Below are 24,477 nucleotides of genomic sequence, written 5' to 3' on the forward strand. Positions count from 1 at the left end.
TGGGTTTTACATGCATTATCTGCTTTAATCCTCACAGCAAATCTAAGAGAGCGTTAACAAGACAATCTCTACTTACACACAGGAGAGCTGAGGCACAGATGCCTTATGTATCCTGCACAAGGTCACCCAGTTTGAGAGTGGTTTAGCTGACAACTTGGCTATGTCAAACGTGTACTCCCAGGATATACCCTCGGTCCTGACCAAGCCATAAACATGATGACGGGTTAGTCCTGGGACAGCAGACTATTCCCAACAAACCCTTTTTATCTTTAATTTTTATTCTAGGAACAACTCCCTAAAATGAAGCTGGAGTCTCCATCAGCAAATTTTAGAGTAGAGTAATGTGACCTATGAACAAGTTCTGGGGTCTGCCCAAGGTCTCAGAGAAAGAAAAAGGCCTAAGCGGGGTTAGAACATGGCACTGGGGGCAGGGTGCTGAACTGAGACCCTTTGGCTGTTTTCTCAGCTTGGCCTCATTCCCTGGAACATGCAGAATCCCCAGTTCTCTCTTTCTAGATCTCAAGAACTGCAAAGCGGTCAACCTGTTCAAGAACTTCTAAGCAATAAAAGTACCACTTGCTCCAAGTGTAAGAGTGCTTATTACCTGCTAGGGCTCAGCCAGTTTCAAATGGAAACCTTCAAAAAAAGCAGCTGTGTATGTTCACATCCTGTACCAAATGGGGTCCCAGAGCAAAGTCCCAGACAGAGCAGGGGTTTCATTTGGTGCTGGGATCTTGATAAAGCAGGACGATGAGAGAACTTTCAGTTTACCTGGAGAATCCCTTTGAAGAGTAGATTCTTTTTTCCCTTCGCGGAGCACAATCATCTCAGTCAAGACATTAAGGTACCTTTGTGACCCTATCAAGGCTCACTAACCTCATTACAGTAAGGCAGACAGGGGCAGACCCACCTGTGGCCCGTTACTAACTCCTCCAGGATTCGACTTCCTCCTGAGTCCTGGGGCGCTGGGCCTTGGCAACCTCCCAATCTGCAGGCAACACTTGGCTTCCAGTCTACATTTCCAGGGCTTCTTCAGCTGGGGAGTGACTTTGCCTCCTTCCTCCTCCCCTCCCTCCATGGACCCTTGTGTAATTCTGCTGGGAGAGGGGCCAAAATATCCCTCGTGCCTGCCCCAGAGCAGCTGTATTTCCGTTCAGAGTCCATGAACCTCACCTGGCCATCTGCTGGGGAAAATACTGGGAGGAAGGTGTTATGTAAATAGGAGAGTAGCTGAGGCTGATGGAGGAGCTCTGTTCTCCTTGTCAGCTTTGATAAATCACGTACTCCCTCACTTGCTTCTCCTCTGCCTTCCCAGCAGCAAAGTGATTACTGAAGAAGCACCAGGAACGCCTTTATGGAACAGAAATAGGTCCGGCCGGATATATTCCACTCTCCAAGGGCCCCCACGAGCCTCTCTGCAAACATAAACAAGCAGCCCAGGCACCACTGAAGCTCTCCACAGCCCCGCAAAGTGCAGGAGCACACACCAGCGAGCGGGGAGAAGCAGGGAAAACCAAGATGGCTTCTCTGATTTAACTGAATGTAAATTTTTCCTCAATGAAAGAACCCAGTTACCAGGTACAAAGAAAATGATCGATATTTGTTTACTTCTAAAATGGGGAATGGGTTCCCTTATGAAAATGCATAAACATCAAAAACAAATTCCTCAGTTATTTCTAGGCACTGTTTTTAATAGGATTCATACCCTTTTCCCCCTTTGTAACATCTGGTAAACCTCCACCAGAGACAAGTTGATTTCCTAGCCAGAATAATGAATTTCTGTCCATCACAACATAATTAATAATAATTTCCATATTTACTTGGCTTTCATCACCCATCTCTTTGCACCGGTGAGGGAAGGCAGAGAGAGAAGGTGATCCCCTCTCAATCTGCTTGGCAACCATTCCCAGTGAGCCGAGAGTGCACCTTATTAAGATAATGTATCGTAAATCCAAGTGAATAGGTCCATACGCCATGCTGAGGGCATGTGTCCACTTGCACTGCTTGCCAGACAGCAAACAGGTCTGGAAATTAAAAGTGAAAAATCAGTAAAGACATGAGGCCCATCACAGGAAGGGAGAACAAGACTCTGACAGTTCAACTAATGCCTATAATCACAGTGATAAAGGCTCCTAAATGGCTTCATTCCACCTTGTCACTCAGAACCCTAGCTGCCACCCCTCACTCCTGCTACCTGCAGTGACCTTTGTCACGCTTGAGGAAACGGCTCCCTCTGTGAGTTCCCTCTTACAGAGTGGCCAGATGGGGCGGTTTTGCTCCATTATTTGTGCCTGTAAAGGGAAAATGCCAACAGGAAGATTCATTATGGTCCAGCCCATCTCTGCAAAGCTTCTCTGATTTATTAGGGCATAAACTGCTGTACAGGCTGTAATGAGACATAAATGTTCTGGAAGGCCTATGAACTCCAGGAGGAAACGCCTTGCCATCACACTTCTGTGCACCTAATTTATTAACAGCTTGTGCCGGCACAGACTGGAAAATCCTGCCAACTCCACAATCTGTAGCAGTCACCTTTGGGGTGGGCAAGGGAGAACGGGAAAAATGTGTCCAACTCAGACAAGTGACAGAAAACTTATGGGCATGCTGTATGAAATGGGGAAGTCTTGCATGTTCTCCATAAACTCCTCAGCAGATATTTGGCCAAGCTTGCTATGGGGGAGAGCAAGGTTCCCCCAACTATGCGATTGAACTGGACATGTCGTTATTCTGGTGTTTTTTTGGCCCTGATGGCACACAGGGAAAAGCGTTTGTATTTACTTCAGAGGAGCCCCAGCCACTGCTTCAATTTCCTCTACCATCTGAAGGATACTTTCTCCAAGGCAGTGTTTGCCCCAGCTATTACAGAGCTCTTTGCAAGATGATTAGCATTTTTGCTCTCTAAACATCACTCTTTTATTTCTAAATATAGAACAAAAAATTAACAACAGACCAGCCCATTTTTATATTTCCTTTAATATAACCAATTTTTTTTTCTTAGATCATAATATGCATGTCTCTTTAATTCAATTTCGGTTGCATGTGCCAAACTTTATAAAAAGAATAAGATTAAGTAGTGAGCTGCCAAGAAAATATATGACATCCTGACTTGATATTAGGTATTAGGCATTTTATACTTTGTGCACTAATGAAAGGAGATCATCTTTTGTCACTGAAACATTCATTTACAAAATACTTCTTGAACATATACCAAGTCCTGGAGATCCAATGGAAATAGACATGGCCCCAGTCCAGGACTGACTACATGATTTGTGGGGCCCAGTGAAAAATAAAATTGTGGGGCTCATTGTTCAAAAAAGTATTAAAGATTTCAAGATGGCAATAGCAGAGCATTAAGCCCAGCATGGGGCCCTTCTGACATGCAGCCCTGAGCAACGGCATAATAGCATATCCATGAAGATGGCTATGACACTGCCACGTGGAACATATAGTTTAGTAAAGGAGCCAAACAATAAGACAATACCATTGATGAGAATGTAAGAAACAGACTTGTTAATGCACAGAGGAAAGAAAGATTGTCCCATGTGAAAGTATGACAAAAGAATATGACCTAGGCTCAGGTACGGGGCACAGAAAAGGCACGTCTGAGTTGAAATCTGAAAGATGTGTGTGTTGTTGAGTAATAAATAGGAGTATCACAAGGGATAAAGCAGCATATGCACATGTCCTCTGAGAGAGGGAGAGTGGTGCGTTGGCACAGAAAAAGCCCAGGTTTGAGGTGAAGCCTGAGAGATCCTAGATGTCCAACCTCAGCAAGGCCTTGCAGGCCATGTGAGGATTGTGGTCTTTATGGAATGTTGACAGCAAGCTCACTGATAGACTCATCCTCTATCAATTGCATGGGATCTCTTCCAGGGTCCTTGTCCCCTGCATCAAGTGAGTAATGGCTGAAGTGACAAACTGATTCAGCACCAGAGCAATGTGTAAAGATCTGGTGAAAATATTTACTTTTATAACACCAGAAGGAACAGAATGACTTTGTTTTTAATTTAAAAGACAACTCTTGCTGCAAAGCAAATGCCAAGAGTGTGCTCACAGTGCATTTCTACACCTGAGGAATCAGCCTGTACAAACAGTGACTGAGATTTTGTCGCTATAATTAAACAGCGAAAGGCCAAGAGTGCCTCCTTGAACAATGGCAGGGCCCTACTCATTAACTTCATTCTTCTTGGTGCCCAGAGTGTTGGACCAAACATCCTGGAAGCACCCCTGCTGGCAGAGCTTAGCCTCCTGGACTCTGCCAGGCTGTTCATACTCGATCAAATATTATTGTGCAAAGGAGGACTGAAGACTAGGGTCCTTTTCTCTTAGACACATGCTAATGACTCAGCATGGAAAAAGAATAGGAATTCAAGGCACTGTATGTTTGATTGACCTACTTTTTTAAATTAGACCTAATTTATTATTCTTAATGTTTAAAGCATTCTCTTCCATACTCAGGGGATTTGCTTTTTTGGTCTTGAATCTTGAGGCCTACTGATGATATTTGTTCCTAAAATAGAATTTTCCTTAAACACTGCATGATAGTTATAAATAGCCCTTTGAGTTTTTGAATAAGAAAATTATTTTTTCATGCCAAATCTGCTTTTTTTTTTTTTTTTTTTTGCCATCTCAAGTTAATATTAAACTCAAATTTAAAAATGCCTACTTTGACTCTTTTAACACATGGTCCAAATATTTATTACAATTTTTCAACAAACTTGACTGTGTCTCTTCTTGTAACTCAACAGATAGTGATCGTTGATAACAGGCAACGTAACCATTTTCAGGGTTCAACATTGTGGCACTGAGTGAAAGTAGGAATGCTGTTTTGCGAAATAACAGAAATAAAACAAAGCCATGTTCATCTAACCACTGCAAACAAATGTGTCCCCTACAAATGGCATTTGGCCTTAATATTATTGTTTTCTCCAGCCTCTGCCTTAGAAGATGGTTACTGACTACATATCTATTTAGCGGAAAACAAAACTGCAGGTGTCATATTAAGTCTTAAAAACCAATTTATATCTCTCACTCGTGTAAGATATCTTCAAATCCTTAGGTTCTAGGATTCCAACATCATGTTTGAAAAAATCATTCAAGGAAGGGTCCTTTTCATGTGAACAGCTTATGAATGGATCCAATTCAGAGGTTTTTAGAACAATATTCATGTAGCAGTTATGCTGTGTCTGCCAGAATATTAGATATGTGACTAACACAATGGGACCTGATCTTTGGGAATTTAAGCCAGAGTGAGCTGCTTCTGCTAAAAACAGGAACAAACTAACCCTTTGGTCAAAAGAGTTCACAAATGGCTCGTTTGATGGGAGGAAAATCCAATCCTAGAGCCAGAGAACTGTCCACAGATGTTCCACTGGAATTCAGCCACCAACCACATGGGCAGTTCTTGTAAGGATTCCACTGCCCCAGGTGCTGGGCCAGAAGGAAGGGGTCTGCTGGCACAAAGTATTTCCAGCTGTGCTAGGGATAATGTAAGTCCAGGTTCCCCTCACACTTCCAGGTAATCCCCACCTCAGTCCCCTTGCATCACGTGTCATAAAATAAGACATCTTCTCTCTTAGGAAAACTTGGTTTAACATCTTTCCAGGCCTTTCTTTCTATATGTATTTCAAGGGACAAATATGGAGAGGTGATGACTTCACAGCAAACAGCAAAAATGCCCTTGGTGTCTGTGGCCATCAGAAGAGATTCATGATTGCTTAAATAGGAGGAGGAAACCAGTAGGCATCTCTGCGTTTTCTCTATGCCTGTGTCAGCAATAGGGTTTGATAGATCTCCTCTTTATACTGTGCATCTTCATTATTAAATATAGAAATTGAGGCAGAAACACTTCACAAACCTCACGCTGAATGGCTCCTTCTTGGCTCAGGTTCCATTCACTGATGGGATATGAAACAATCTACTTTTCAGGGAAATTTAGGCGGAGCTTTGTTCTAACTTTGTTTGGTTGTCAATGACTAATTTATAAAGAAAAACATTTTATTTTCTATTTTATGCTATTGGAATGTAAGGCTATCTCTTACCTAATTTGTCTCAGAGACATTTCTTATATTTTCCTCCAAATCAACTTTTCCTACTTCTTTGCTGTTACCTTTTAAGCTGTCTATTGAGAAGTTTAAAAGAATTGTTGGTTTCTCTTTTTACAAATAAGTAATTATTAGAAAGAAACTATTCCCTTTTTCCTCATAAATTTCTGTAACAGTCAAATACAGAATAATATATCCAAAGGTAAATTTTTCTGACTTAGTTCTCTTCTATCTATATCCCTTCCTGATCAGATATTCATCCATCCACTTAAATACACATCTGCCCTCTCATCCAACCATCCTGGCGCTTATCTACCCATCCATCCATCCATCCATCTATCTATTCACCTCCCACCCGCCTATCCAACTCTTTTACAGGTAATGAAATGAAATTCAGAGTCAAAGAACTCATTTCCACTGGACTTGTCATTATTTTCTTCCTATCTCTGGCAGTTTTTTGTTTGTTTGTTTTGTTTGTTTGTTTGTTTTTGGTATTATTAGCCTTAGTAATGCATTTGTGGGAGAATCTTTATCTGGGATTACTACAGCTACTTTACACATGGCCATTTACCAGTATATGAAGCTAACTGATTTTCCTAGGGAGAATAAAAAAGAAGTACATCATAAAATAACTTTGTATTTCATTTCCAAAATCTGTGGCTGTAAATAAAGCTTTGTTCATTGAGCTTGAAGGCGAACCCCAGAGGACTGACTGGGAGCTCAGTGCTAAACAACAGACGGCTTGCCAAAGAGATGAATGCATTTCATTATCTTGAGCTTATTCCATAGGCATAATTAGAACTCCTTTGAGAAGTCAACTAATTATGTAATATCCAACAAAATATGTGAGGATTTCAATTTGGCATTAAGCAGAATCTATCAGGCTCTGTTTTAATTTATGATTTCCTATTAGAAGGGGAGCAAACAGGACAAGTCATTTCCACAGCAATGGTTTCTGATTAGAACCACTGGATAATATAAAGATGGAGTACATATCTTCCCCTTGGGGCATCACTGGAGAAAACGCAGCTTAGATCAGCTGATATATTATTAGATGTCCCCGCTGTCCTACAGAAACACAGCTGCAGGTATATTATTTCTGGCTGGGACAACGGTAATGTGAGGGATCAGCAGAGACATCAATGAACAACCTTTATTAGCTAGATCATTTTTTTCCTTCCTATACATAGTCTGTACGAAGCAGGGTGATATGGTTTCAGCATAGAGGTTCCAGCTGAAGCTTCACTATGTTCCAGCCTGTTGCCGGTACCTCCATCTCCAGCCATCTTGCCTTGCTGAGCTTTCACTCTGAGTATGAACGCCAGCAAACTTGCTGGCCTTACAGAGAAAGCACCAGCCTCAGGACCCTCCTGCTCGGCCTTTTTCCATCTATAGGGGGTCTTGCCTCCCAGTGCAGGCCTAGGCAATGGCTTTGACCTTTTTGTCCAGAAAGTAAAGTGAGGAAAATGACATTGCATAACTCTTCAAAGCATATCCCAGCGAGTTTCTCAAGTTTGTGTAAAGAAAGGCAAAAACGGAATAACAAAGACATTTTTCAACAAGAGGAAAATGAGAAGCACAACCAGGCAGTTTCATTCGCAGGTAACTTATTAAACGAATGTGACTTTCCCCTCCAGAGCCCAAGTTACTCCTGGATAAATTAGCTTCAGATGATGCTTAAAAAATGGTGAGGAAGTAAGCAATCCAAATGCTACGTGACTGCTAAGCAGCCACAAATGGTTCAATAGTTTTTTGAAAATTTCTCATGACAGAATATTTTGGAAGATGTAGATATGGCTTTTCTAGCTCAGAAAGGCAAGGGTGGGCCTTTAAGACATTAAGAAACCACAAAGGAAAGGGATGACTGACACGTGGCACGGGGGCCACCACTGGCTTCTTGTGCAAGGAGGACTTTGCTCACTGGTCATAAACCTATCTGTTTTTGAGCCAGATGGGCCCTTGCAACACTTCCCAAGAGAGCACTGCAGAAAGCCACCTCCAGAGGCCCAGAGCTGGCCCTCAAGACAAAACCTCCTTGCCATCTTGGATTCGGCACAGACAGCTGGAGTTAATGAAAGAGTTAATGTGATTTTCCACTCTCCCCACTTGCTTTGAGGGACTCTGGTGAGAACTGGCCTGATCAAATCACCTTTAGGGAATGGAAAAATCTAACTCACCACACATGAAGGCAAGTACAGAAAGGAATGCTGGAGATGAACCAAGGACGGGTTGAACATAACTGCACCATCAGGCCACAAGAAGGGAAAACACAGACTTGAGGAGAAAAAAAGGTGGCAGTAAAGCCGCCATCTTCCTGTGTGTCGACGACCCTGTCTCTCACATGTCCAAATCCCCATCCTTGGGGTATGGGGTTTGAGGCCTGGTGTGCACATGGCAAGGAGGGGGCTCAGCCCCCTTTCCCTTATGCATCTCACAGATGTGTCAGCTGGTATGAGTTAGCTGGGCAGTGACCACATTTTGGGGAGAAATCATCCATTGATTTATCACAGGGGGCATAAATCATAAATGCATTTAGTTGTCTTCATCGCCTTTCTTGTTATCCTGCCCCTCTGAAGTGAAATTAAGAGGCAGATGTATTATCTGGGATCAATTCCAGATCCCATTTGTGTTTTAAAAAAAAGAAATCCAGGAAGGATTTCACACAACTCTTCTGCCACAGGTTGATCAAAGTCTCAGCACCTTGAAGGACAAACCACCACCACACAGGTAACTCCAAGAGGCCTGGTGATGAGAGGGGTAGACACCACCACCCACACTAGCCCCTCAGCCGAGGGAACTAAGGACAAAGGAGTTCCTGCACTGTCCCTAAAAATAAACCAACCCTCTCTTTGGCTCACAGACATCATGGCCCACAAAGCTTCCTACATGAACTAGGCAGGTCATCGAGGCAACGGGAGAACAGATGGCAGTCAGTCACAGCTGCAAATTTTAAAATTAAGTCAGTGAAAAAACTGGCCACAGCAAAGGCAGAGAGGAATTCTTCCAGAAAGGTCCGAAAGACTCCTTTCAAATGCTTTTGCATTATCAGGTCTCAAGTTTCATCTAGGTCTTTTCAGGGGCCCTGCTTCATTCACTCCATTCTCCTTCCTCAAGAATTTTGTCCCGTTTCTCTCACTGTTTCTGTGGACCACAGGTACTACCACACGCCTTTTCTCATGGTTCTTGCAAGAAAACTAGGAAGGAACTACTATTAGTCAGGCAGGCCATTTTACAAATGAGAAGCTCAGAGAAATCGAGTGGCTCGTTTGAGGTCACATAGCCGAAGACTAAGTTGGGCATCGAATTGAGCCTCTCTGTCCTTCAAAATAAGACTGTCTGACTGGGTTTCTCCTAGTAGTTCTCCTCTTCTAAATCAACATTGAGAAAATAGATTCCTTTCCTGTCTCTTCTAAGCACTCTCACACATCCCACCAAGCACATCTGCCATATGGACCCAGACAGCACTGGATTTCAGGAAAGAAGTGCAGCAAGCTCCTCGCCTTGGGGCACGGGGCAAGATCAGCACACATGCTCTCGCTGCCCTGAAGCTAAGGGAGCAACATAGGGTCAAGGCATGAAGGAGGTGAGGGCCTTTGGAGGATGAGGGACAGAGAGGGCCACCAATAATACCCTAAAGGAACTCCTGGCTGTTCCTAACCAAGAGGACTTCCTGAACCTTTCACATTTCTCTGGCATTGTGCCTAACCCCTGTTGGATGCCATGTACAGTATTTATTCTATCAGGACTGGGGGAGACTTGCTTTAGACTTTGTTTTGGTCAACATGCTTCATTTACCTCCCAGGGATCACAGGTAAGTCATTTGAGGGGGATGTCAAGCCCCTTACCCGAAAGTTATTCCAGCCCTGCTGGCACATGGTCTCTGTTCAGTCTGCAGTCACACACACACATTCCCTCTTTCTCTCTCTCCTTCTCTCTCATATTAAGCAGCGATTCTGTGCCAACATATCAAGTGCTGGGTATACACTGGTGACCAAGAAAGACATGGCATCCACTCTCATGGAGTTTACAATGTGCGAAGAGTAAATCAAATAAACCCCAAAATGAATATCTAATTTAACGATAATTGATGATGTCAGTAAGGAAAATTGCAAGTACTATGAAAGCCAATAGCAGGAAGAGAAGTGGTAGTCAGGGAATGCATCACTGAAGAAATAGTGTTATATTTTTTAATATATATATAATATATACATATAAAACGCAGTTCAAGTCAGAACTCAAACTGTAAGATGTCTGTGTGAGCCATACGCCTGTTCCTTTAAGAATTTCTTGAAGGCCTGGAGAGACTCCTATGTCTGATTTTTAACACCCTCAGTGAATCTATGGCAACAACAAGGCAATTCTTAAGTGTTCTGCCCAGAAGAGACAGAAGCAGAGACCACATCCCAGAACCTGCACCCCATCCCCTTCTGATGTCAGGGAGCCAGTTGTCGATCCCTAGCCTAAGACAACTCTCGCTGGATTTTTTTTGAAGGAGGTCTAGAATTTTTTTAATGAGAAGAGATCAGAGCAAGTCATTTCCTAAATCCAGAGGAAGGGAAAGGATCAGTATTTTTAGGAGGGTTAAGATAATTATTCTGCAAGGAGAAAACATATTTTAGTAAGTATCTCTTTGGCTCACACAGATATCCTTTCATTTCTAGTCTAAACTGGAATAGTCTTCTTTGAAAATCTAACACTATCACATTTTTTTGTCTCTGTCCCACTGAGGCACAGAAACATACCATGATGTAAAAGTAAAACTAAAATGATCTAAATCTTAAAAGCCCTAAAGTTTCTATGAGTTCTGAGAATCAGATTTATAAAACCAAGGGTTGGGAGTGTCAAATATTTAGGCTTCAGACCCAAAAGGCACCAGACACTTGCCCCAGCCAGATTAACCCTCTCCAAATCACAGGGAACCTTGGAAATTCGTTCCAGAGCCTGACGTGGCCCCAAGAGACGTGAAGCCATTTAGCTAATCCTTGTACATCTCACTTTCGGTTTGTGTTCCAGCAAGGATTTCCACACGGGCCTCTTTGCTTTGCAGTGAGGCACGCCAGGCAGTGGGCTTCCTGCTGGACAGTTAACATGCATCTCATACATGTCTCCCCCAAAGAGGCCCCATTAGTCACCACCATCAGCTGTTTAGTTTTTGAGATAGGAATCCCAAAGGAGTAAAGAGGATAGGATCAAATCTTTATTACATTATGGAATAGCGAACAACTAACCAAAGTCAACTTTAATGTGAAGATCTTGGGAAGGAGCAGAAAGGCTCTTGTGGGAGGCTCTGAGCAGAGAGAAGGGTCCAAAGCGCTGGGCCGAAGTAATGGATCATATTCACTAAGCCCTATAAATCTCCTCCCTTCATATGTTTTATAGAAATGATTAAGGTAAAGGTAGTTGGGTGGATAGCAGGTCGATGGCCAACATCATTTAACATTGGGAGCCTCAGGTTTTATCCCCAGATGTTTGAGGAGGTAATACAAGGGTCAGCCTTTGGAGAATATCGGATTTCCCAAAATCTACTGGAAGAAAGAGCTTCATTTATGAGGTATAAAGGTAATTTCTCCACTAACAAAGTTAGCTAAAAAAGCAAAGGGCTCCTCTGTGATGAAGACCTAGCATCATGGAATAAGCATGAAGTACCAGGAGGTTCAAGGCTCAGAGTCTGGTTTTGGTTGGAGAATCCTTCCTGTTGGGCTCTTGGGATCAAGTTCAAAGGGTAGGTCATTCCTCTGTGCATACAGCACTAAAAACACAAGGCTGTTAGGGATCACTGTAGGGGTACAGAAACCTTGCCTTAACTAAGTCTACTTGTTCTTCCTTCCTTTCTACAAATGTTTCCTGAGCACCTACTATGCATCCAGCACTGTGTCAAGTACTCGGCTGTGGGGGAGAACTAAATAGGAACTGATCTTGGGTCTACTGGAGAAGATAAACATTGTGGAGAAAATGATACCAGTCACCAACCAGCACTGAATTAAGTGCTGCCAAGACGTCAAGTTGCTGGAAATTCCACTACCTAGAAGCCTTTCACCAAGTCCCTGGGCACTCTCTGCCTTCCAAAGGAAGCTTGCCAGGGAAGCCCTAGGCAGGCTCTGTACACTCCAGGGCCTCAGACTATGGCCAGGTGCTGGAGAGCAAGTTAAAGCTACGGCTTTGCAGTTGAGTTACTTCGCCTGCTCTCAAGTCGGTTTCCTCACCCATAAAAGGGAAGTACTATAAACATCTATAAAAGTGCTGCAAGGAACAAATGAGATGAAGCTTGCAATGTGCTCAGCTAAGTGCTCAGTAGCTTTCGCTCATTCCTTCCAATAAGGCTCCCCGAGCACGTGCCAAGTATTGGGCACTTGGGGTACATCGACAAGAGACACTGCGTCCTGCTCTCACAGAGTCATGCTTCCAATGGATGGGACAACACACACAATTTACTTCCTTGGTATGTTCGTCTACTATATTACAAGATGAAAAATGCTATCGCTAGAAGGAAAGCAGTAACTAAGATTGCTGGAAGTCAGGGCTGAGGGTAACTTTAAATCAGGCAGTCAGGGTAGATCTCAGTGAAAAGGCGGTGTCTGGGCAAGGACCTGAAGGAAGAGAGAAGTGAGCCAATGTAGAAATTTGGGGCAAAGTGTCCCAGGCAGAGGGAACAGGAATTACAGACCTCCTATAGTGGCCATGTATCTAGCATGCCTAAAAGCAGTGGGCTGTGCAGAGGGCAGGAGGGGAGGGCGAAGGAGAATAGGTTGGAATGAACAGACACCCATCAGGTCAGGCCCTGTTAGCCTCTCTTGGAATTTCGCCCTAATCTCAGCATGGAGTGGGGAGGCAGCAGAGGTTTGGATGTTCACTGGAACAATTTTACTTTAGTTTCCAAAGTGTCTGGCTGCTGTGTCTAGAACAAGCTTTAGAGTGCCTACTTCTGATTAAACAAAACTGAGAATTTGGAAGAAATGTGATTTGATTCCAATTTACGTGCAGGTGTAAGAGTGGCAGGGGCTGGAGAAGCACAGTTGGCTTCCAGGCCTACGAGCCACTGCCTCCGGCACACTGGGCACCCTTCCCAACAGCAAGTGGGTGTTCTGCCCTCTTCTCCATCCTGCCAAGTGCCCCTCACTGGCCCATCATACAAAGAAAACACAGGAAAATGGGCAACAGCTCTCCAGGTGAGATGATGAATCTATGGGGGCAGTTTCCAGTTAGCAGAGGCACAGAGTCCCAGTTGGAAGAGCCCTCCATTTTCTTGGACAAACCAGTTCACAATCCATATCCCCTCGCAAACAGGTTGTTGTGCAGCTTCCCACCAAATCATCGATGGAGGGAGTTTTATGAAGGGAGCAAATGAGGTAACAAAGTAATTCAAGGCAGCTTAAGAGAAAACAAAACAAAAACAAACTCATAAATACAGAAAACAGATTGGTGGTTACCAGAAGGGAGGAGAGGTTGGGGAGGGTGAAATGGGTAAATGGGGTCAAACACATGGTGAAAGACTGAAACTAGACTTTTGGTGGTACGAACACTATAGTGTACACAGATACAAAACTATAATGTACACCTGAAACTTATAGAGGTTATTAACCAACGCTACCTCAATAAAAAATTAAGTTAAAAACCTAAATAAATTATTAATTAATAAATAAAGCTTAAGATGATATTTGCGAAATGGGAAAAATAGAATTGAGCATTTATAAACCCACTCGACCAGCCACACCCATCCCCAAACCTGTTTGACAAGTCGTGTGCTCTTCTGTTTCAAAGAGGTGCAGGCTGCCTGAGGACCTTTGCGTGGATGCACCCGCTGAGCCTGGCCAAGGATCCCACGGACCACAATCTCTGCTCCATCACTAACATTCACTGAGCACTTGCTGCCCCTAAGGACTTGCTAGACTCTGGCACTACCCATCTGTCCCAATGACCATTCGAGGGCAGCATGGTTCTTGTTCCCACCCTGTCATTTCCTAGATGAAGAAACTGAACACAGGGAGATTTCATCACTTGTCTAAAGACACACAGCTCAGAAATGGTAAAGGCTGGACACGCGCCCAGGCAGTCTGAAGCTGGACCACCACTCCAGAAAAGTGATACCTAATATAAAAGCAACACCGCTTTTCAAATCTCCTTCTCATATTTCACTAATACAGACTCGTTGTTCCTCTGAATTGAGGAACATTAGCTCTTATGTATCGTTAATTAATGATACTGAGTAGTCAAATAGATCTCAGTATACTTTGCTAGGTGCCAGAAGTTCAGGTAAACAGGATGATGCATATATATCTATTCATGAAACAGGTAAAAGAAAAGGCCTGGAAATGTTTTTAAAATGAAGCTGAATATTTTAATCTCATAAGTCAACCAAGACACTGCATAAGATTAATTTACATTCAAGGATAAAAGAGTACTTTCTATTTTCCACATCTGAAAAAATATTGCCACACCATCTTTAATTCATCCAGTGCAACTGCGTTTTATCTGTAACAGTTAAATACAACAGCTATGTGAATGATTGGCAATCACGTTGATGATGCCGATGACACAGCATCATGTACTCCACCCACTCTGTGCCCAGCACTAAGCTTGGTAGCACCTCATCATGTTTAGTTCTGAACAGCATTGCAAGGTACGTATAATTTGCCCCATTTTACAAATGGGGGAAAACAGATTTGTCAGCATCCAGACACCACCCTCTTTCCATTAGACAGCACCGCTTCTTTACCCCTACCCATTCCCCGAGAGCTCTACTCAACAGTCCAAGAGAAATAAAAACCCAGGAAATAAGAATTTGACGTGTCATTACCCTGCAAAATAGTGCTGAACGTATTCAGCAGGCTTCCACTTATTATTGGGTGTGCCAGCTAATAAGCTAATGTGCCTCAGCACCAGACCCACCAGGCTTCGTAAGGCTGGGGTTGGGGCTCTGCTAACCACATTTCTTCTGTGCCAGCTCTTTCTGGCAGGGCTCTGCCACAAGGGTCACTAGGGGGAAGCTGCAAGGATGGAAGAAGAAGGGACTTGCTCCCTCCTGTTTGTTGCCTGTTGACTTTTTGTTCCCAGTGCCATCACTCTGGCAAGGCTTCTTCACTCTGGTAGGGATGGTTCATTCCAGTAGCAGTGAATGAATCCAGTTTGTAGTTTTCCCAACACTCACAGAAACAGTTTCAACCCTTTCAGAGACCCCAAGACTCTCTCCTCAAAAGCCCAGGTCTCAGCCCCACTGGACCCTCTTCTGGGCTCAGAGACCCCAGCATCTTTCAGCCAGAGTGTCCTCCTCCGAGGTCTGAGACGCAGCCCCCCAAGTCCTCTCCTCTCAGCTTCTGAGTTTTAATAACTTCTTTCCTTCCCTGGTCCTCATGTGCCCTCCCACACCAGCCATAGGGGTGGCAACTGTTTCTTGCAGTTGCTACTCCCATGATACCCTAGACTTCTCCTTTTGCCCTTTCTGGTTAACAATTCTTAATATTAAATTCTCTCATTAAAAAAACTGGCAGATTTCTGCCCCCGACTGGACCCTGCACGATCTACTGGGGACATAACCATTCCCAGTGGCACTTCTCAGAGTGCTTCAGCTGAGACAGTCTTTGCCAACCAAGCCATGGAGGGGGCACTAAAACCCTCATAACTCACAAAGTGTGATCTATGAGCTGCCGTGCCTGCAGAGAATGGGATTCAGGAAACATTTTTTACCTCCATCCCTCAGTTGCAGAGCACAGGTATGGAGAGTCTGATGTGGCTAAAGATCAAAGCCCCCAGCTTCATAGCTATAGGCTCTGGGCAAGTAACTAAATCTCTCTGGGCCTGAGTTCCCTCGCCTATAAGAAGAAAATGTCAATAGGAGTGTCTACCTACAGGGCGGAGCTAAGAATCAAATGAGAGAAAGCAAGTGTTTGACTCTGTGCCTAGCATGGGGGCAAGAAGACTTCTCTGTACAGTGGCTTTTGATATCCATTTACTGGAGGACAGTGAGGGGCCTATTGTCTTCCCATCTGCCTTCGGAAGACAGCAGTGCCTGGGCAGAGGCCGAGGCCGAGTCCTAACGCCAAGCACACTGAAGAGAAACAGCATTTGCAGCAGCAAGGGAGGTGCCCATGAGGCTGTCTTGAGTCCCTGACGTGAAGTGATATTTCAATGGCTGGCAGCAGCTATGCGTCAGTGAGCCTCGTTCCTAACTTGTCTCATCATGTTCTTGCCAGAGTCACAAGATGTCTAATACCAACAGAAGTAATTAAAAATAAAATGGGAGACGGCGAACCATTTCGACTCTCCCTTCAGCAGCAAGGGGAGCCCGCGTGAGAGCTCTCACCGCAGTGACTGAAAATGCCTTTTCCTGTCATACTGTTGACTGACCACGAGAAATGAATGTTCCTGCTGTGTTCCTAAGACAGCTTTAGGATTTATCACTCTGAAAAAAATACAGCAATGACACAAACTCACCCAAAACTTTCAGACTAAAATGAGACTTTGGTCATGGAGGGAGAGGGAAGGAAAGGGAGGGATGGGACAGAGAAGTGTAACCACCCAACTGAGCCCTGAAGTAAAACAGAAATAAGGAACAGGAGAATCTTGGAGCATTGACAGAAAATTTAAAAAAAAAAAGAGCCCACTCCGTAGTCTCCCACCCAACTGAAATCAATTATGCTGAGGCACATCAACAACAAAACTGCATCAACAACAAAACAGCCCAGGTCCACGCCTGGTACACTGACTCCCTGACAGTAGTCAAAGAGCTTCTAAAACAATCAGTTCATGTGTCTCCCTGTTCAGGAGCCTCTGGACCCTGCCTGTCCTGCCAGCCTTCCCAACAACACTGCGCCTTCACCAACCAGGCTCCAGCCGCCTGCTCCTCATCCAGCTCCTCACACACGCCCCACTTCTCCTCCTCAGGGCTTTTGAAAATACCGTTCCCTCTGTTCTTCCCCACCTTCAGCTTCTTTTACTTACATGTGCTGTCCCCATAGAGGCCTCCCTTGGGTACCCCATTCTCAGCATGTGGCCTTTGCTTGTTTCCTTCGAGAGATTTATTATGGTTTCCAGTTAATTGGTCTTTTCACTTGTTTTTTTTGTGATCTGCTTTCTGCTCTCTGGGAGCTCCTTGGAGCTGCTATGTCAGCCCCATACCCCTGGGCTCTAGTACAATGGCCTGGGACATAGAGGTTCCTCAATAAAAATTCGTTGAATAAATTAGCCCCCAGACAGCTACTTGCACCCTCTACTTCCCCTGCTGTCCTCAAGCATCCATGTTCATCTGGTTCTATGAAGTGAGAAACAGAGGCAGAGTAGGGGGATGGGTTGTGACCCTCTCCCCTACAAGCGGTTTGGCCTTAACTGGTTCCCCAGTGGTATGCGGCCTTCGATAAGTCCCTTCTCTCAAATGGCTCAAAGGAAAGCAAATAAAATGCTTTACAAAATCATTTGAAAGTCAGAGAAGGAAACAGTGTAGCTTAAGAAAAAAAGAAAGAAGAAAAAATTCCTTCCAAATTACTTAAGACTAAGAGTTGGGTTCTTAAGGGAATAAGCGCCAACTGTGCTCGGAAACTCTGCTGCCTGAGTGGCCCACGCCCCACGGAAAAAGGATGGAGGGGTTCCTAACCTTTCCCAAACCATCGCTTTTCTGCACCTCTGAGGCCTCCAGGACTTGGTAGACTTGAGGCTTTAGCTTCCACATTAGGCCGAGGGAGGGAGGCCTAGGGCAAAACCCCCAAGAATGCCCCTTCTTGGAGATGCGGATGACACAAAGGACAGTGATTTTCAACAGTGTCTGCAAAAGTGCTTCAAAGCCAGGCCCCAAAACCATTTGGAGATCAAGGTCTTCTCTTTATTCCCAGACCAAGGGCTGCTTTGCCGTATCCCTTCCTTCCCATTCCTACCAGGCCACTGAGGATCCTCCAAGGACCCTGAGCCCTGGTTGGCTCTCTCAGGGCATCACAACTACCGGACTCGCATTTATTCTAGAGATAACTGGTAACAAAACCCAGAACACACATAACTGAAATAGTATTCGCCTTAGAAGTCCTCTTGTCCTCTTTGAGGAGGAAACCACTTACTTACACCTAGACAGCCTCATCCTGAGGCTGCACAACTGCCCTCCTCTTACTCTCCACCTGCAGTCCTGATGGGTCCTGAGATCCCCGAATCTCTGACATTCTGCAGACTCTCAAGCACTTTGAGTTGGGAAGGCCAAGGAAATGAACTTATTGTGCAGGTGACAGTGTGTGCAGGATGACAGTTCTTTCTCAGACCTAAGATCATTTTGTTTAGCTTTTGCCCTCAAGATGTCTGCATCCCATTAGGGGTACAGCCTCAGCATTCGATGGCTGGGCTGTCTTTTCGGCTCCACCAAACACTAGTTATGAAACCCTGAGTCAGTTATGAAACCCTGAATCAGTTAACCTCTTGGTGCTTCAGTTTCCCCATCTGTGAAAAGGAGGTAATAACAGTATCTGCCTCATAGGGTTTCCGTGTGAATTAAATACACGTAAAGCATTTAGAACAGTGCTTGACACTCAGCACTCAATAAGAATAGCTCTCGTTAGTTTTGTTTTATATATTGAGGTATAGGAAACCAGTTTAAAGCATTCTCTTGTCGAGGCAGATTCTGTATCAAAGAAGTATATCATGAGCATTCTACTGTCACCTGTGTTTCTCATCACAGACCCAAGTGAAGGATAGTACAGGAACATCTAACAGGAACAGAAGGGTCACTGTATAATGCAAAATAAGAGTTATGAATCCATGACTAGTTCGATTCTGACTCCACTGTGATGGGCGTGTTCCATAGGTGCCACTGTATCTGAATTGAGAGAGTCTGATTTCTTGGGTCTTGGTAATGTGGAAATCTGATTCTCTCCAGGGTGTCCCCTCTGTTATTCCAGTGACCTGAAACCTGTGACATTCTGTCATGTGTCCATGTTACCACCAAATAGGATTCCAGGGGCAGTTAGGACTAATATTTATGAAGATCCAGTGTTGCTGGCACTGGGTACAGACCCAGGTTGGGTGCCTCAAGTTTGCTCTCCTTCTGCAACCTCATCACCATGCACTGTATCGCAGTCCTAAGGGCAGCACTGAAGGAGAAGGGAGAGGACAGAGAGGACTAATGGCAGAAAAGCCAAAGGGGTGGCTCCACATGTTGAGGATGAGATAACCCACAGCATAAAGGGAAGTATTTGCCATTGAGCCTCCTACTCCCTTCACCACTTATTATGTGGCTATTAGAGATTATTCAAGTAGAAAAGGCAATGGGAAGGTAGAGGGAAATTGCCACTACCATCCTAAATTCCATCAATACATAGAATTCCAAGAGCATCTCAATGACTTTCGACAATACTCTGATTGATTCCTTTAGATCAGGGGTTGGCCAACATATTCTTAAAAGGCCAAATAGTTTTTCAGGCTTTGTGGGCTACACAGTCTCTGTCACAACTGTTCAACAGTAGACAACATATAAACAAACAGATATGGCTGTGTTACAATAACACTTTATTTATGGACAGTAAAATTTGAATTTTATATAATTTTCACGTCATGAAATATACTTCTCCTTTTTTTTGGACCATTTAAAAATGTGCAAATCATTTATAGCTCATAGGCCATACAAAGTAGGCAATGCGCCAGATTTGGCCCATAGGCCATAGTTTGCCAACCCTTTCTTTAAACCACTTATTTACTGTTTCTTACCTATCCGCTCTGCCTTGTGCATCAGGGGAAGTGATGATAAATAATACCATGACCTCTTTTTTAAGTTCAGTGGGAAGAACAACTACATAGATGGCAGGTATGACCATTTTTCTAATTTAAATGTAGGCAGCTTTATTTCTTGAGTAGATCCTGGAATGAGTCCCTTTCATGCTGAGAAGTTCATATTTTATTCCAAGTGTGTAAGAGCTGCTGCTAAGCCACAAACCAATGGATATTAGGCAAAAGTAAATGGCATCCAATAAATGAATAAATAGCTCCTCGTTTCTGCTCTCAGAAATAAAATGACGGCAAGGGACACATTGCATAGGCAATCATGATGCTGCCTTCATAGACTCATAGTTAAATCACCAATAATGTATTCCTTCTTCCAAGCCATTTTAAAATGATTTATTAAGCAGTTGCTTTGAGCAAAGCTTTGGTTAGGTAGCAGATAGCTTTAAAAAATGACACCCGCAAGTGCTCCTCTGACCTGTTCCCTACTTCCTCCTTTTCCCACTTCCTAGGAACCCAGCTGCCATAGTGTAAGGAAGTTCAGGTTATTGTACTGAGGAAAGAGGACTCACAGTGTGTCCTGGGAGGATTAGACACCACCTGGAGAGAGAGGCCATTGTAAAGAAGGTAGCCTAGCCAAGCTTTCAGCTACATGCACCTTCATGAGAGACCGCATTGACACCATGTGGAGCAGAATCACTACCCACTTAACCCACAGGCTGCAAGATATAACAAATTGTTATTTTAAGCCACCAGGTTTACAGATGTTTTATAGTATTGCTATAAGTGATTGCCATTCCTTTCTACCTTCTCCTTGCTTATTCATTTTTTATTGCTGCATAACATGTTACCACAAATGCAGCAGCTTAAATTGACACACATTTGTTATGTCACACTTTCTTTGGGTCCAAAGTCTGGGTACAGCTTAGCGAGGTCTTCTGTTCATGGTCTCACAAGGCTGTAATGAAGGTGCTGACTGGGCTCTGTTTTCATCTGATGGCCTGACTAAGGAAGACCCTGCCTCTTACTCATTCAGATTGTTGGCATGATTCATTTCCTTGTGGCTATAAGACTGAGAGCCCAGCTTTACGCTGACTGTTGGCTGGAGGATGCCCTCAGGTCCTTGTCACATGCGCTTCTTCGAAGAGTCACTCACTTCTTCAAACTAGCAAGGAGAGTCTCTCTGTCCTCAGGGCGTGTTCAGTCCTTCTTTTACGGGTTTCCAATTAAATGAGGCCCACCCACATTAATATCCCTTTTGATTAGCTTAAAATCAACTGACTTGAGACCTCAATTACATCTGCAAAGTACTCTCACCTTTACCATATTCTGTTAGTGAGAAGCAGATCACACAGGTCCCACCCACACTCACAGTGAGGAGATTATACAGGGTGTTAATACTAGGGGAAAAGAATCATGACACTACTCCAGGGTGTCTGTGCCATGTTTCTCAGTAGCGCTGGGATATGGTGCATGGTGGTGGGACTGTTCAGAGTACAGAATGTGTCTCAAGGACTAACCAAATCAATGAAGATGAAAGATAGGCCCAGAAGTAATTATAGTATTGGACATCAAGCTATGCTTACCTTATGATAATTCTGAGTTTGAAGTTTAGGGCACAAAGAAAAGATGGCCTGGTGGAGAAGAGGGAAATCTTAGGGCAGACCTAAGAGTAAGGAGCAAATTCCCAAGGCTGGGTAATAAAAGAAATGCCTTGTGAAATAGCAAGTACTTATTAATCCAGATCCCCATACCAGTGGGCAGGTAAAGCATACGAGTGCAGTGGGCTTAGAGGAAATGACAGACTGGTGAGGGTTTTGGCCACATAGATCATGCACCTGCCGTCTAAGGAAGCAGCCCTTTCTCAGCTCCAGTCATTTTTTGTCACGTGAGAATGTTGGCTCCAAAGTGCCAAGTGTATATCTATTTATGAGGAAAACCAAAACTTTAAAATTTTATATACTATAACCAGATTTTTAAATGACAATCGGTAATTGCCTATACTTTAAACAAAGTATGGACCAAGAGACATACACCTATGCACTGGATTTGGCTGAGGGAACAGGTCCTTGTAAAGGTTAACAGAGGGAAACAAAAGTGGCAGAGCCCACAGAGTAACTGAACTCTATTCTTTAGACTATGTTTTATGGCAAGTGTGGTTCTCCCACCGGTAGCATCTGCATCACCTGGGAACTTGTTAGAAATGCACATTCTCAGGCCCCACCAACCCCTACTGAGTTAGAAACACTAGAAGTGGAGTAAGCAATGATCGTTGGAATAAGCCCTCCAGATGGCTGATGCTCACTCAGGTTTGAGAAAGCCTGTATTATAGGAACCAGCTTCTAGCCTTAAGATCATTTATCCTTCTAAATCTATTTCCTGTTTCTATAATCTGGAAGATTACCAACTACGGCATGACAAAACTCTCTATTAAATATCTAACATTCGAAATAACGAAGAGAGATGACTGCTTAGACATTGCCCATCATTTCACTTTAACACAGAGCTAAATACATTGTGGTCTTATGCACATTTATTACATGCACCTTCACGGAGAAGTCATCAAGGAGAGAATATACCTGTATGTGTGTGTGTGTGTGTGTGCGTGTGTGTGTGTGTGTGTGTATACACACACATATATATATACATATGCACATATGTATGCATATGAATGCTATGGAACGCTCCAGAATGGAGCAGAAAGGAAAAAGATCCTATTATTAATTTTTAATCATAGAAAATGATTAAAAATGATTACTACAGAAAATCTGCTTCTGCTTGATAATACTTTATAAGTAGATGAAACTGTTTTGTGCAATGTTGAAATTTCCAGGACCCTGGTTCCAATTAATCCAAGGAAGCACCTGGCCTAAAGTCAATACTGTTTCTTTGGAAACATATGTTGAAATTTGTATTTTGTCTGAAGAATTATGACTCTGCAGACCTCATCCCATGCCTCTCCCTGCAAGTAAGACCAGAATGTTTAAATACAAATATTCCTGGGCAACTGCTATCCATCGAGAATCAGCAAGCAGGAGGGATTGATGTGATTCTGCACATACAGACTCATGTGATAACACATTTGGTGTTAATGGAACTATTTATGAAAAGGCCTCTTCATTTTCTTCTTTTATTTAAGATGGTCCTAAATAATTCAAAATATTCTTCGATGTGTCATGAGATGTCACGGCATCTGTGAGCATTCTATTTGACTGTAAAATGTCCATGACCCTACTCATGTTTAATAGCACTGTGTGGCCTCCCTCCCGAGCCCCCCAGTCACTCAATCACCCCTAGGGTTTGCATTAGGTACCGGCCATGTGCCCAGCACTGTGCTATATGCTGCAGGCATGAACATCTACCAAGCATGTTCCTCCCTTCACATTACATACATTTATCAGGAATTAACGCTGGCCTCTCTGTCCCTGGAAATCACCACTTGAAATACTATATCTAAAATCACTCTGTCCAACAGTGAACAACTATCTTGTTCAGGGTTAGGTTCTTAAGTGAGTGCTTACAGTGGGAGCTGCATTCAGCCAAATTTATTCCTAGATATCCCTTAGATAGGTGCCATGTCAGAGTCCCACCTTCTCTTAGTAAGTCCGGCACATCTAGCTTTTTCTCCAGCCTCAGAAGTGATGGCGTTTCTAAGGAACATGTGTCCTCTTGGAAACCATGTTGTATAAAATGTATGTATCTTTAAAAACCAGACTCACACTAGGTGAGGTGAGATGCCTATGTTATCAGAGACACATGGGGACCAAGAATGACTGAGAAAATATGGAATAGCATCTCACATTCCCTCAAGGTACATGCTCTCTGGATACAGCTGAGGGCACAGTTGTCATTTGTCTTCTATTTCCTTTTGGCCAAGTGTATGTGCCAATTCCCAGAAATTAAATATATAAAGTAGAAAAAGCGGGATGGACTTGTTCTGGATGGCCTCACGCACCTATAGAGACAGTCAGACTGATGCCACTGGCACATGGGACTGACAAGTACCTTTGTGATACCCCCAGGTTAGTGCTGCCTTTGACTGACCTCTTTTTCCTGCTGAAATTTCAACATTTAGGTAAGATAGTGATCACCACTTGCCCATCTGCAGCTGGGTTCTGAAGTCATGGAAAACATGGATTACAAAGTCACACTAGAGATTTTGATTCTGTAGGTGTAGAGTAGGGTCCAAGTACCCATAATTTAGAAGATCTCCCCAGGGAATTTAAAATGGCTAATATCTTGAGGAACCGCTGTGTTAAGGCACTCAAAAGGCACCCAAAATATTAATATCCGTTATTGATAACCTAACATATGGGTTCAAAAGATAAATAAATGTCAACCAAGAAAGCAAAGAAGTAACCAAAAGAGGGAACAAGCTTTGACCAGAGTAGAGGACAGTGCTGGAGGGATAGAGAGAAGCTTCTGGGTGGTGATGAGGGTACAAAGAGGAACTGTAGAAACACATAAACATAAAGGAGATGGCTGCAGGGCCACCAAGGCTGACTTTGCCATTTTATGGACGCTGGACCCACCAAGCAACTCTAGCTCTGTGGAAAAACAAAACAAAGAGAAGCGCTGCCCAAAACAGACAAGTACACTTCACAATGAATCTTTTCAACGAACACACTGAACATGTCTTTAGAAAAGCCGTAGTATTCGATTTTGGTGAACCAAAAACATAAGGCTGAGAAACCATAGGTCATTATGAGATTAAATTTACGTGGGGCACTTATCTGTGGACAATCTGGAA

At 43.6% G+C, this 24,477-nt stretch overlaps 1 protein-coding gene across 1 annotated transcript in view; it reads right to left on the reverse strand.

The window, feature by feature from the left end:
• Positions 1 to 24,477, reverse strand: part of LOC105304362 (voltage-dependent calcium channel subunit alpha-2/delta-3-like) — a 676,581-nt gene that overhangs the window by 189,010 nt on the left and 463,094 nt on the right. The gene's annotated exons all lie outside the window — the stretch shown is intronic.

This window comes from Pteropus vampyrus, unplaced genomic scaffold (assembly GCF_000151845.1).
Source record: "Pteropus vampyrus isolate Shadow unplaced genomic scaffold, Pvam_2.0 Scaffold337, whole genome shotgun sequence".
Classification (NCBI taxonomy): domain Eukaryota; kingdom Metazoa; phylum Chordata; class Mammalia; order Chiroptera; family Pteropodidae; genus Pteropus; species Pteropus vampyrus.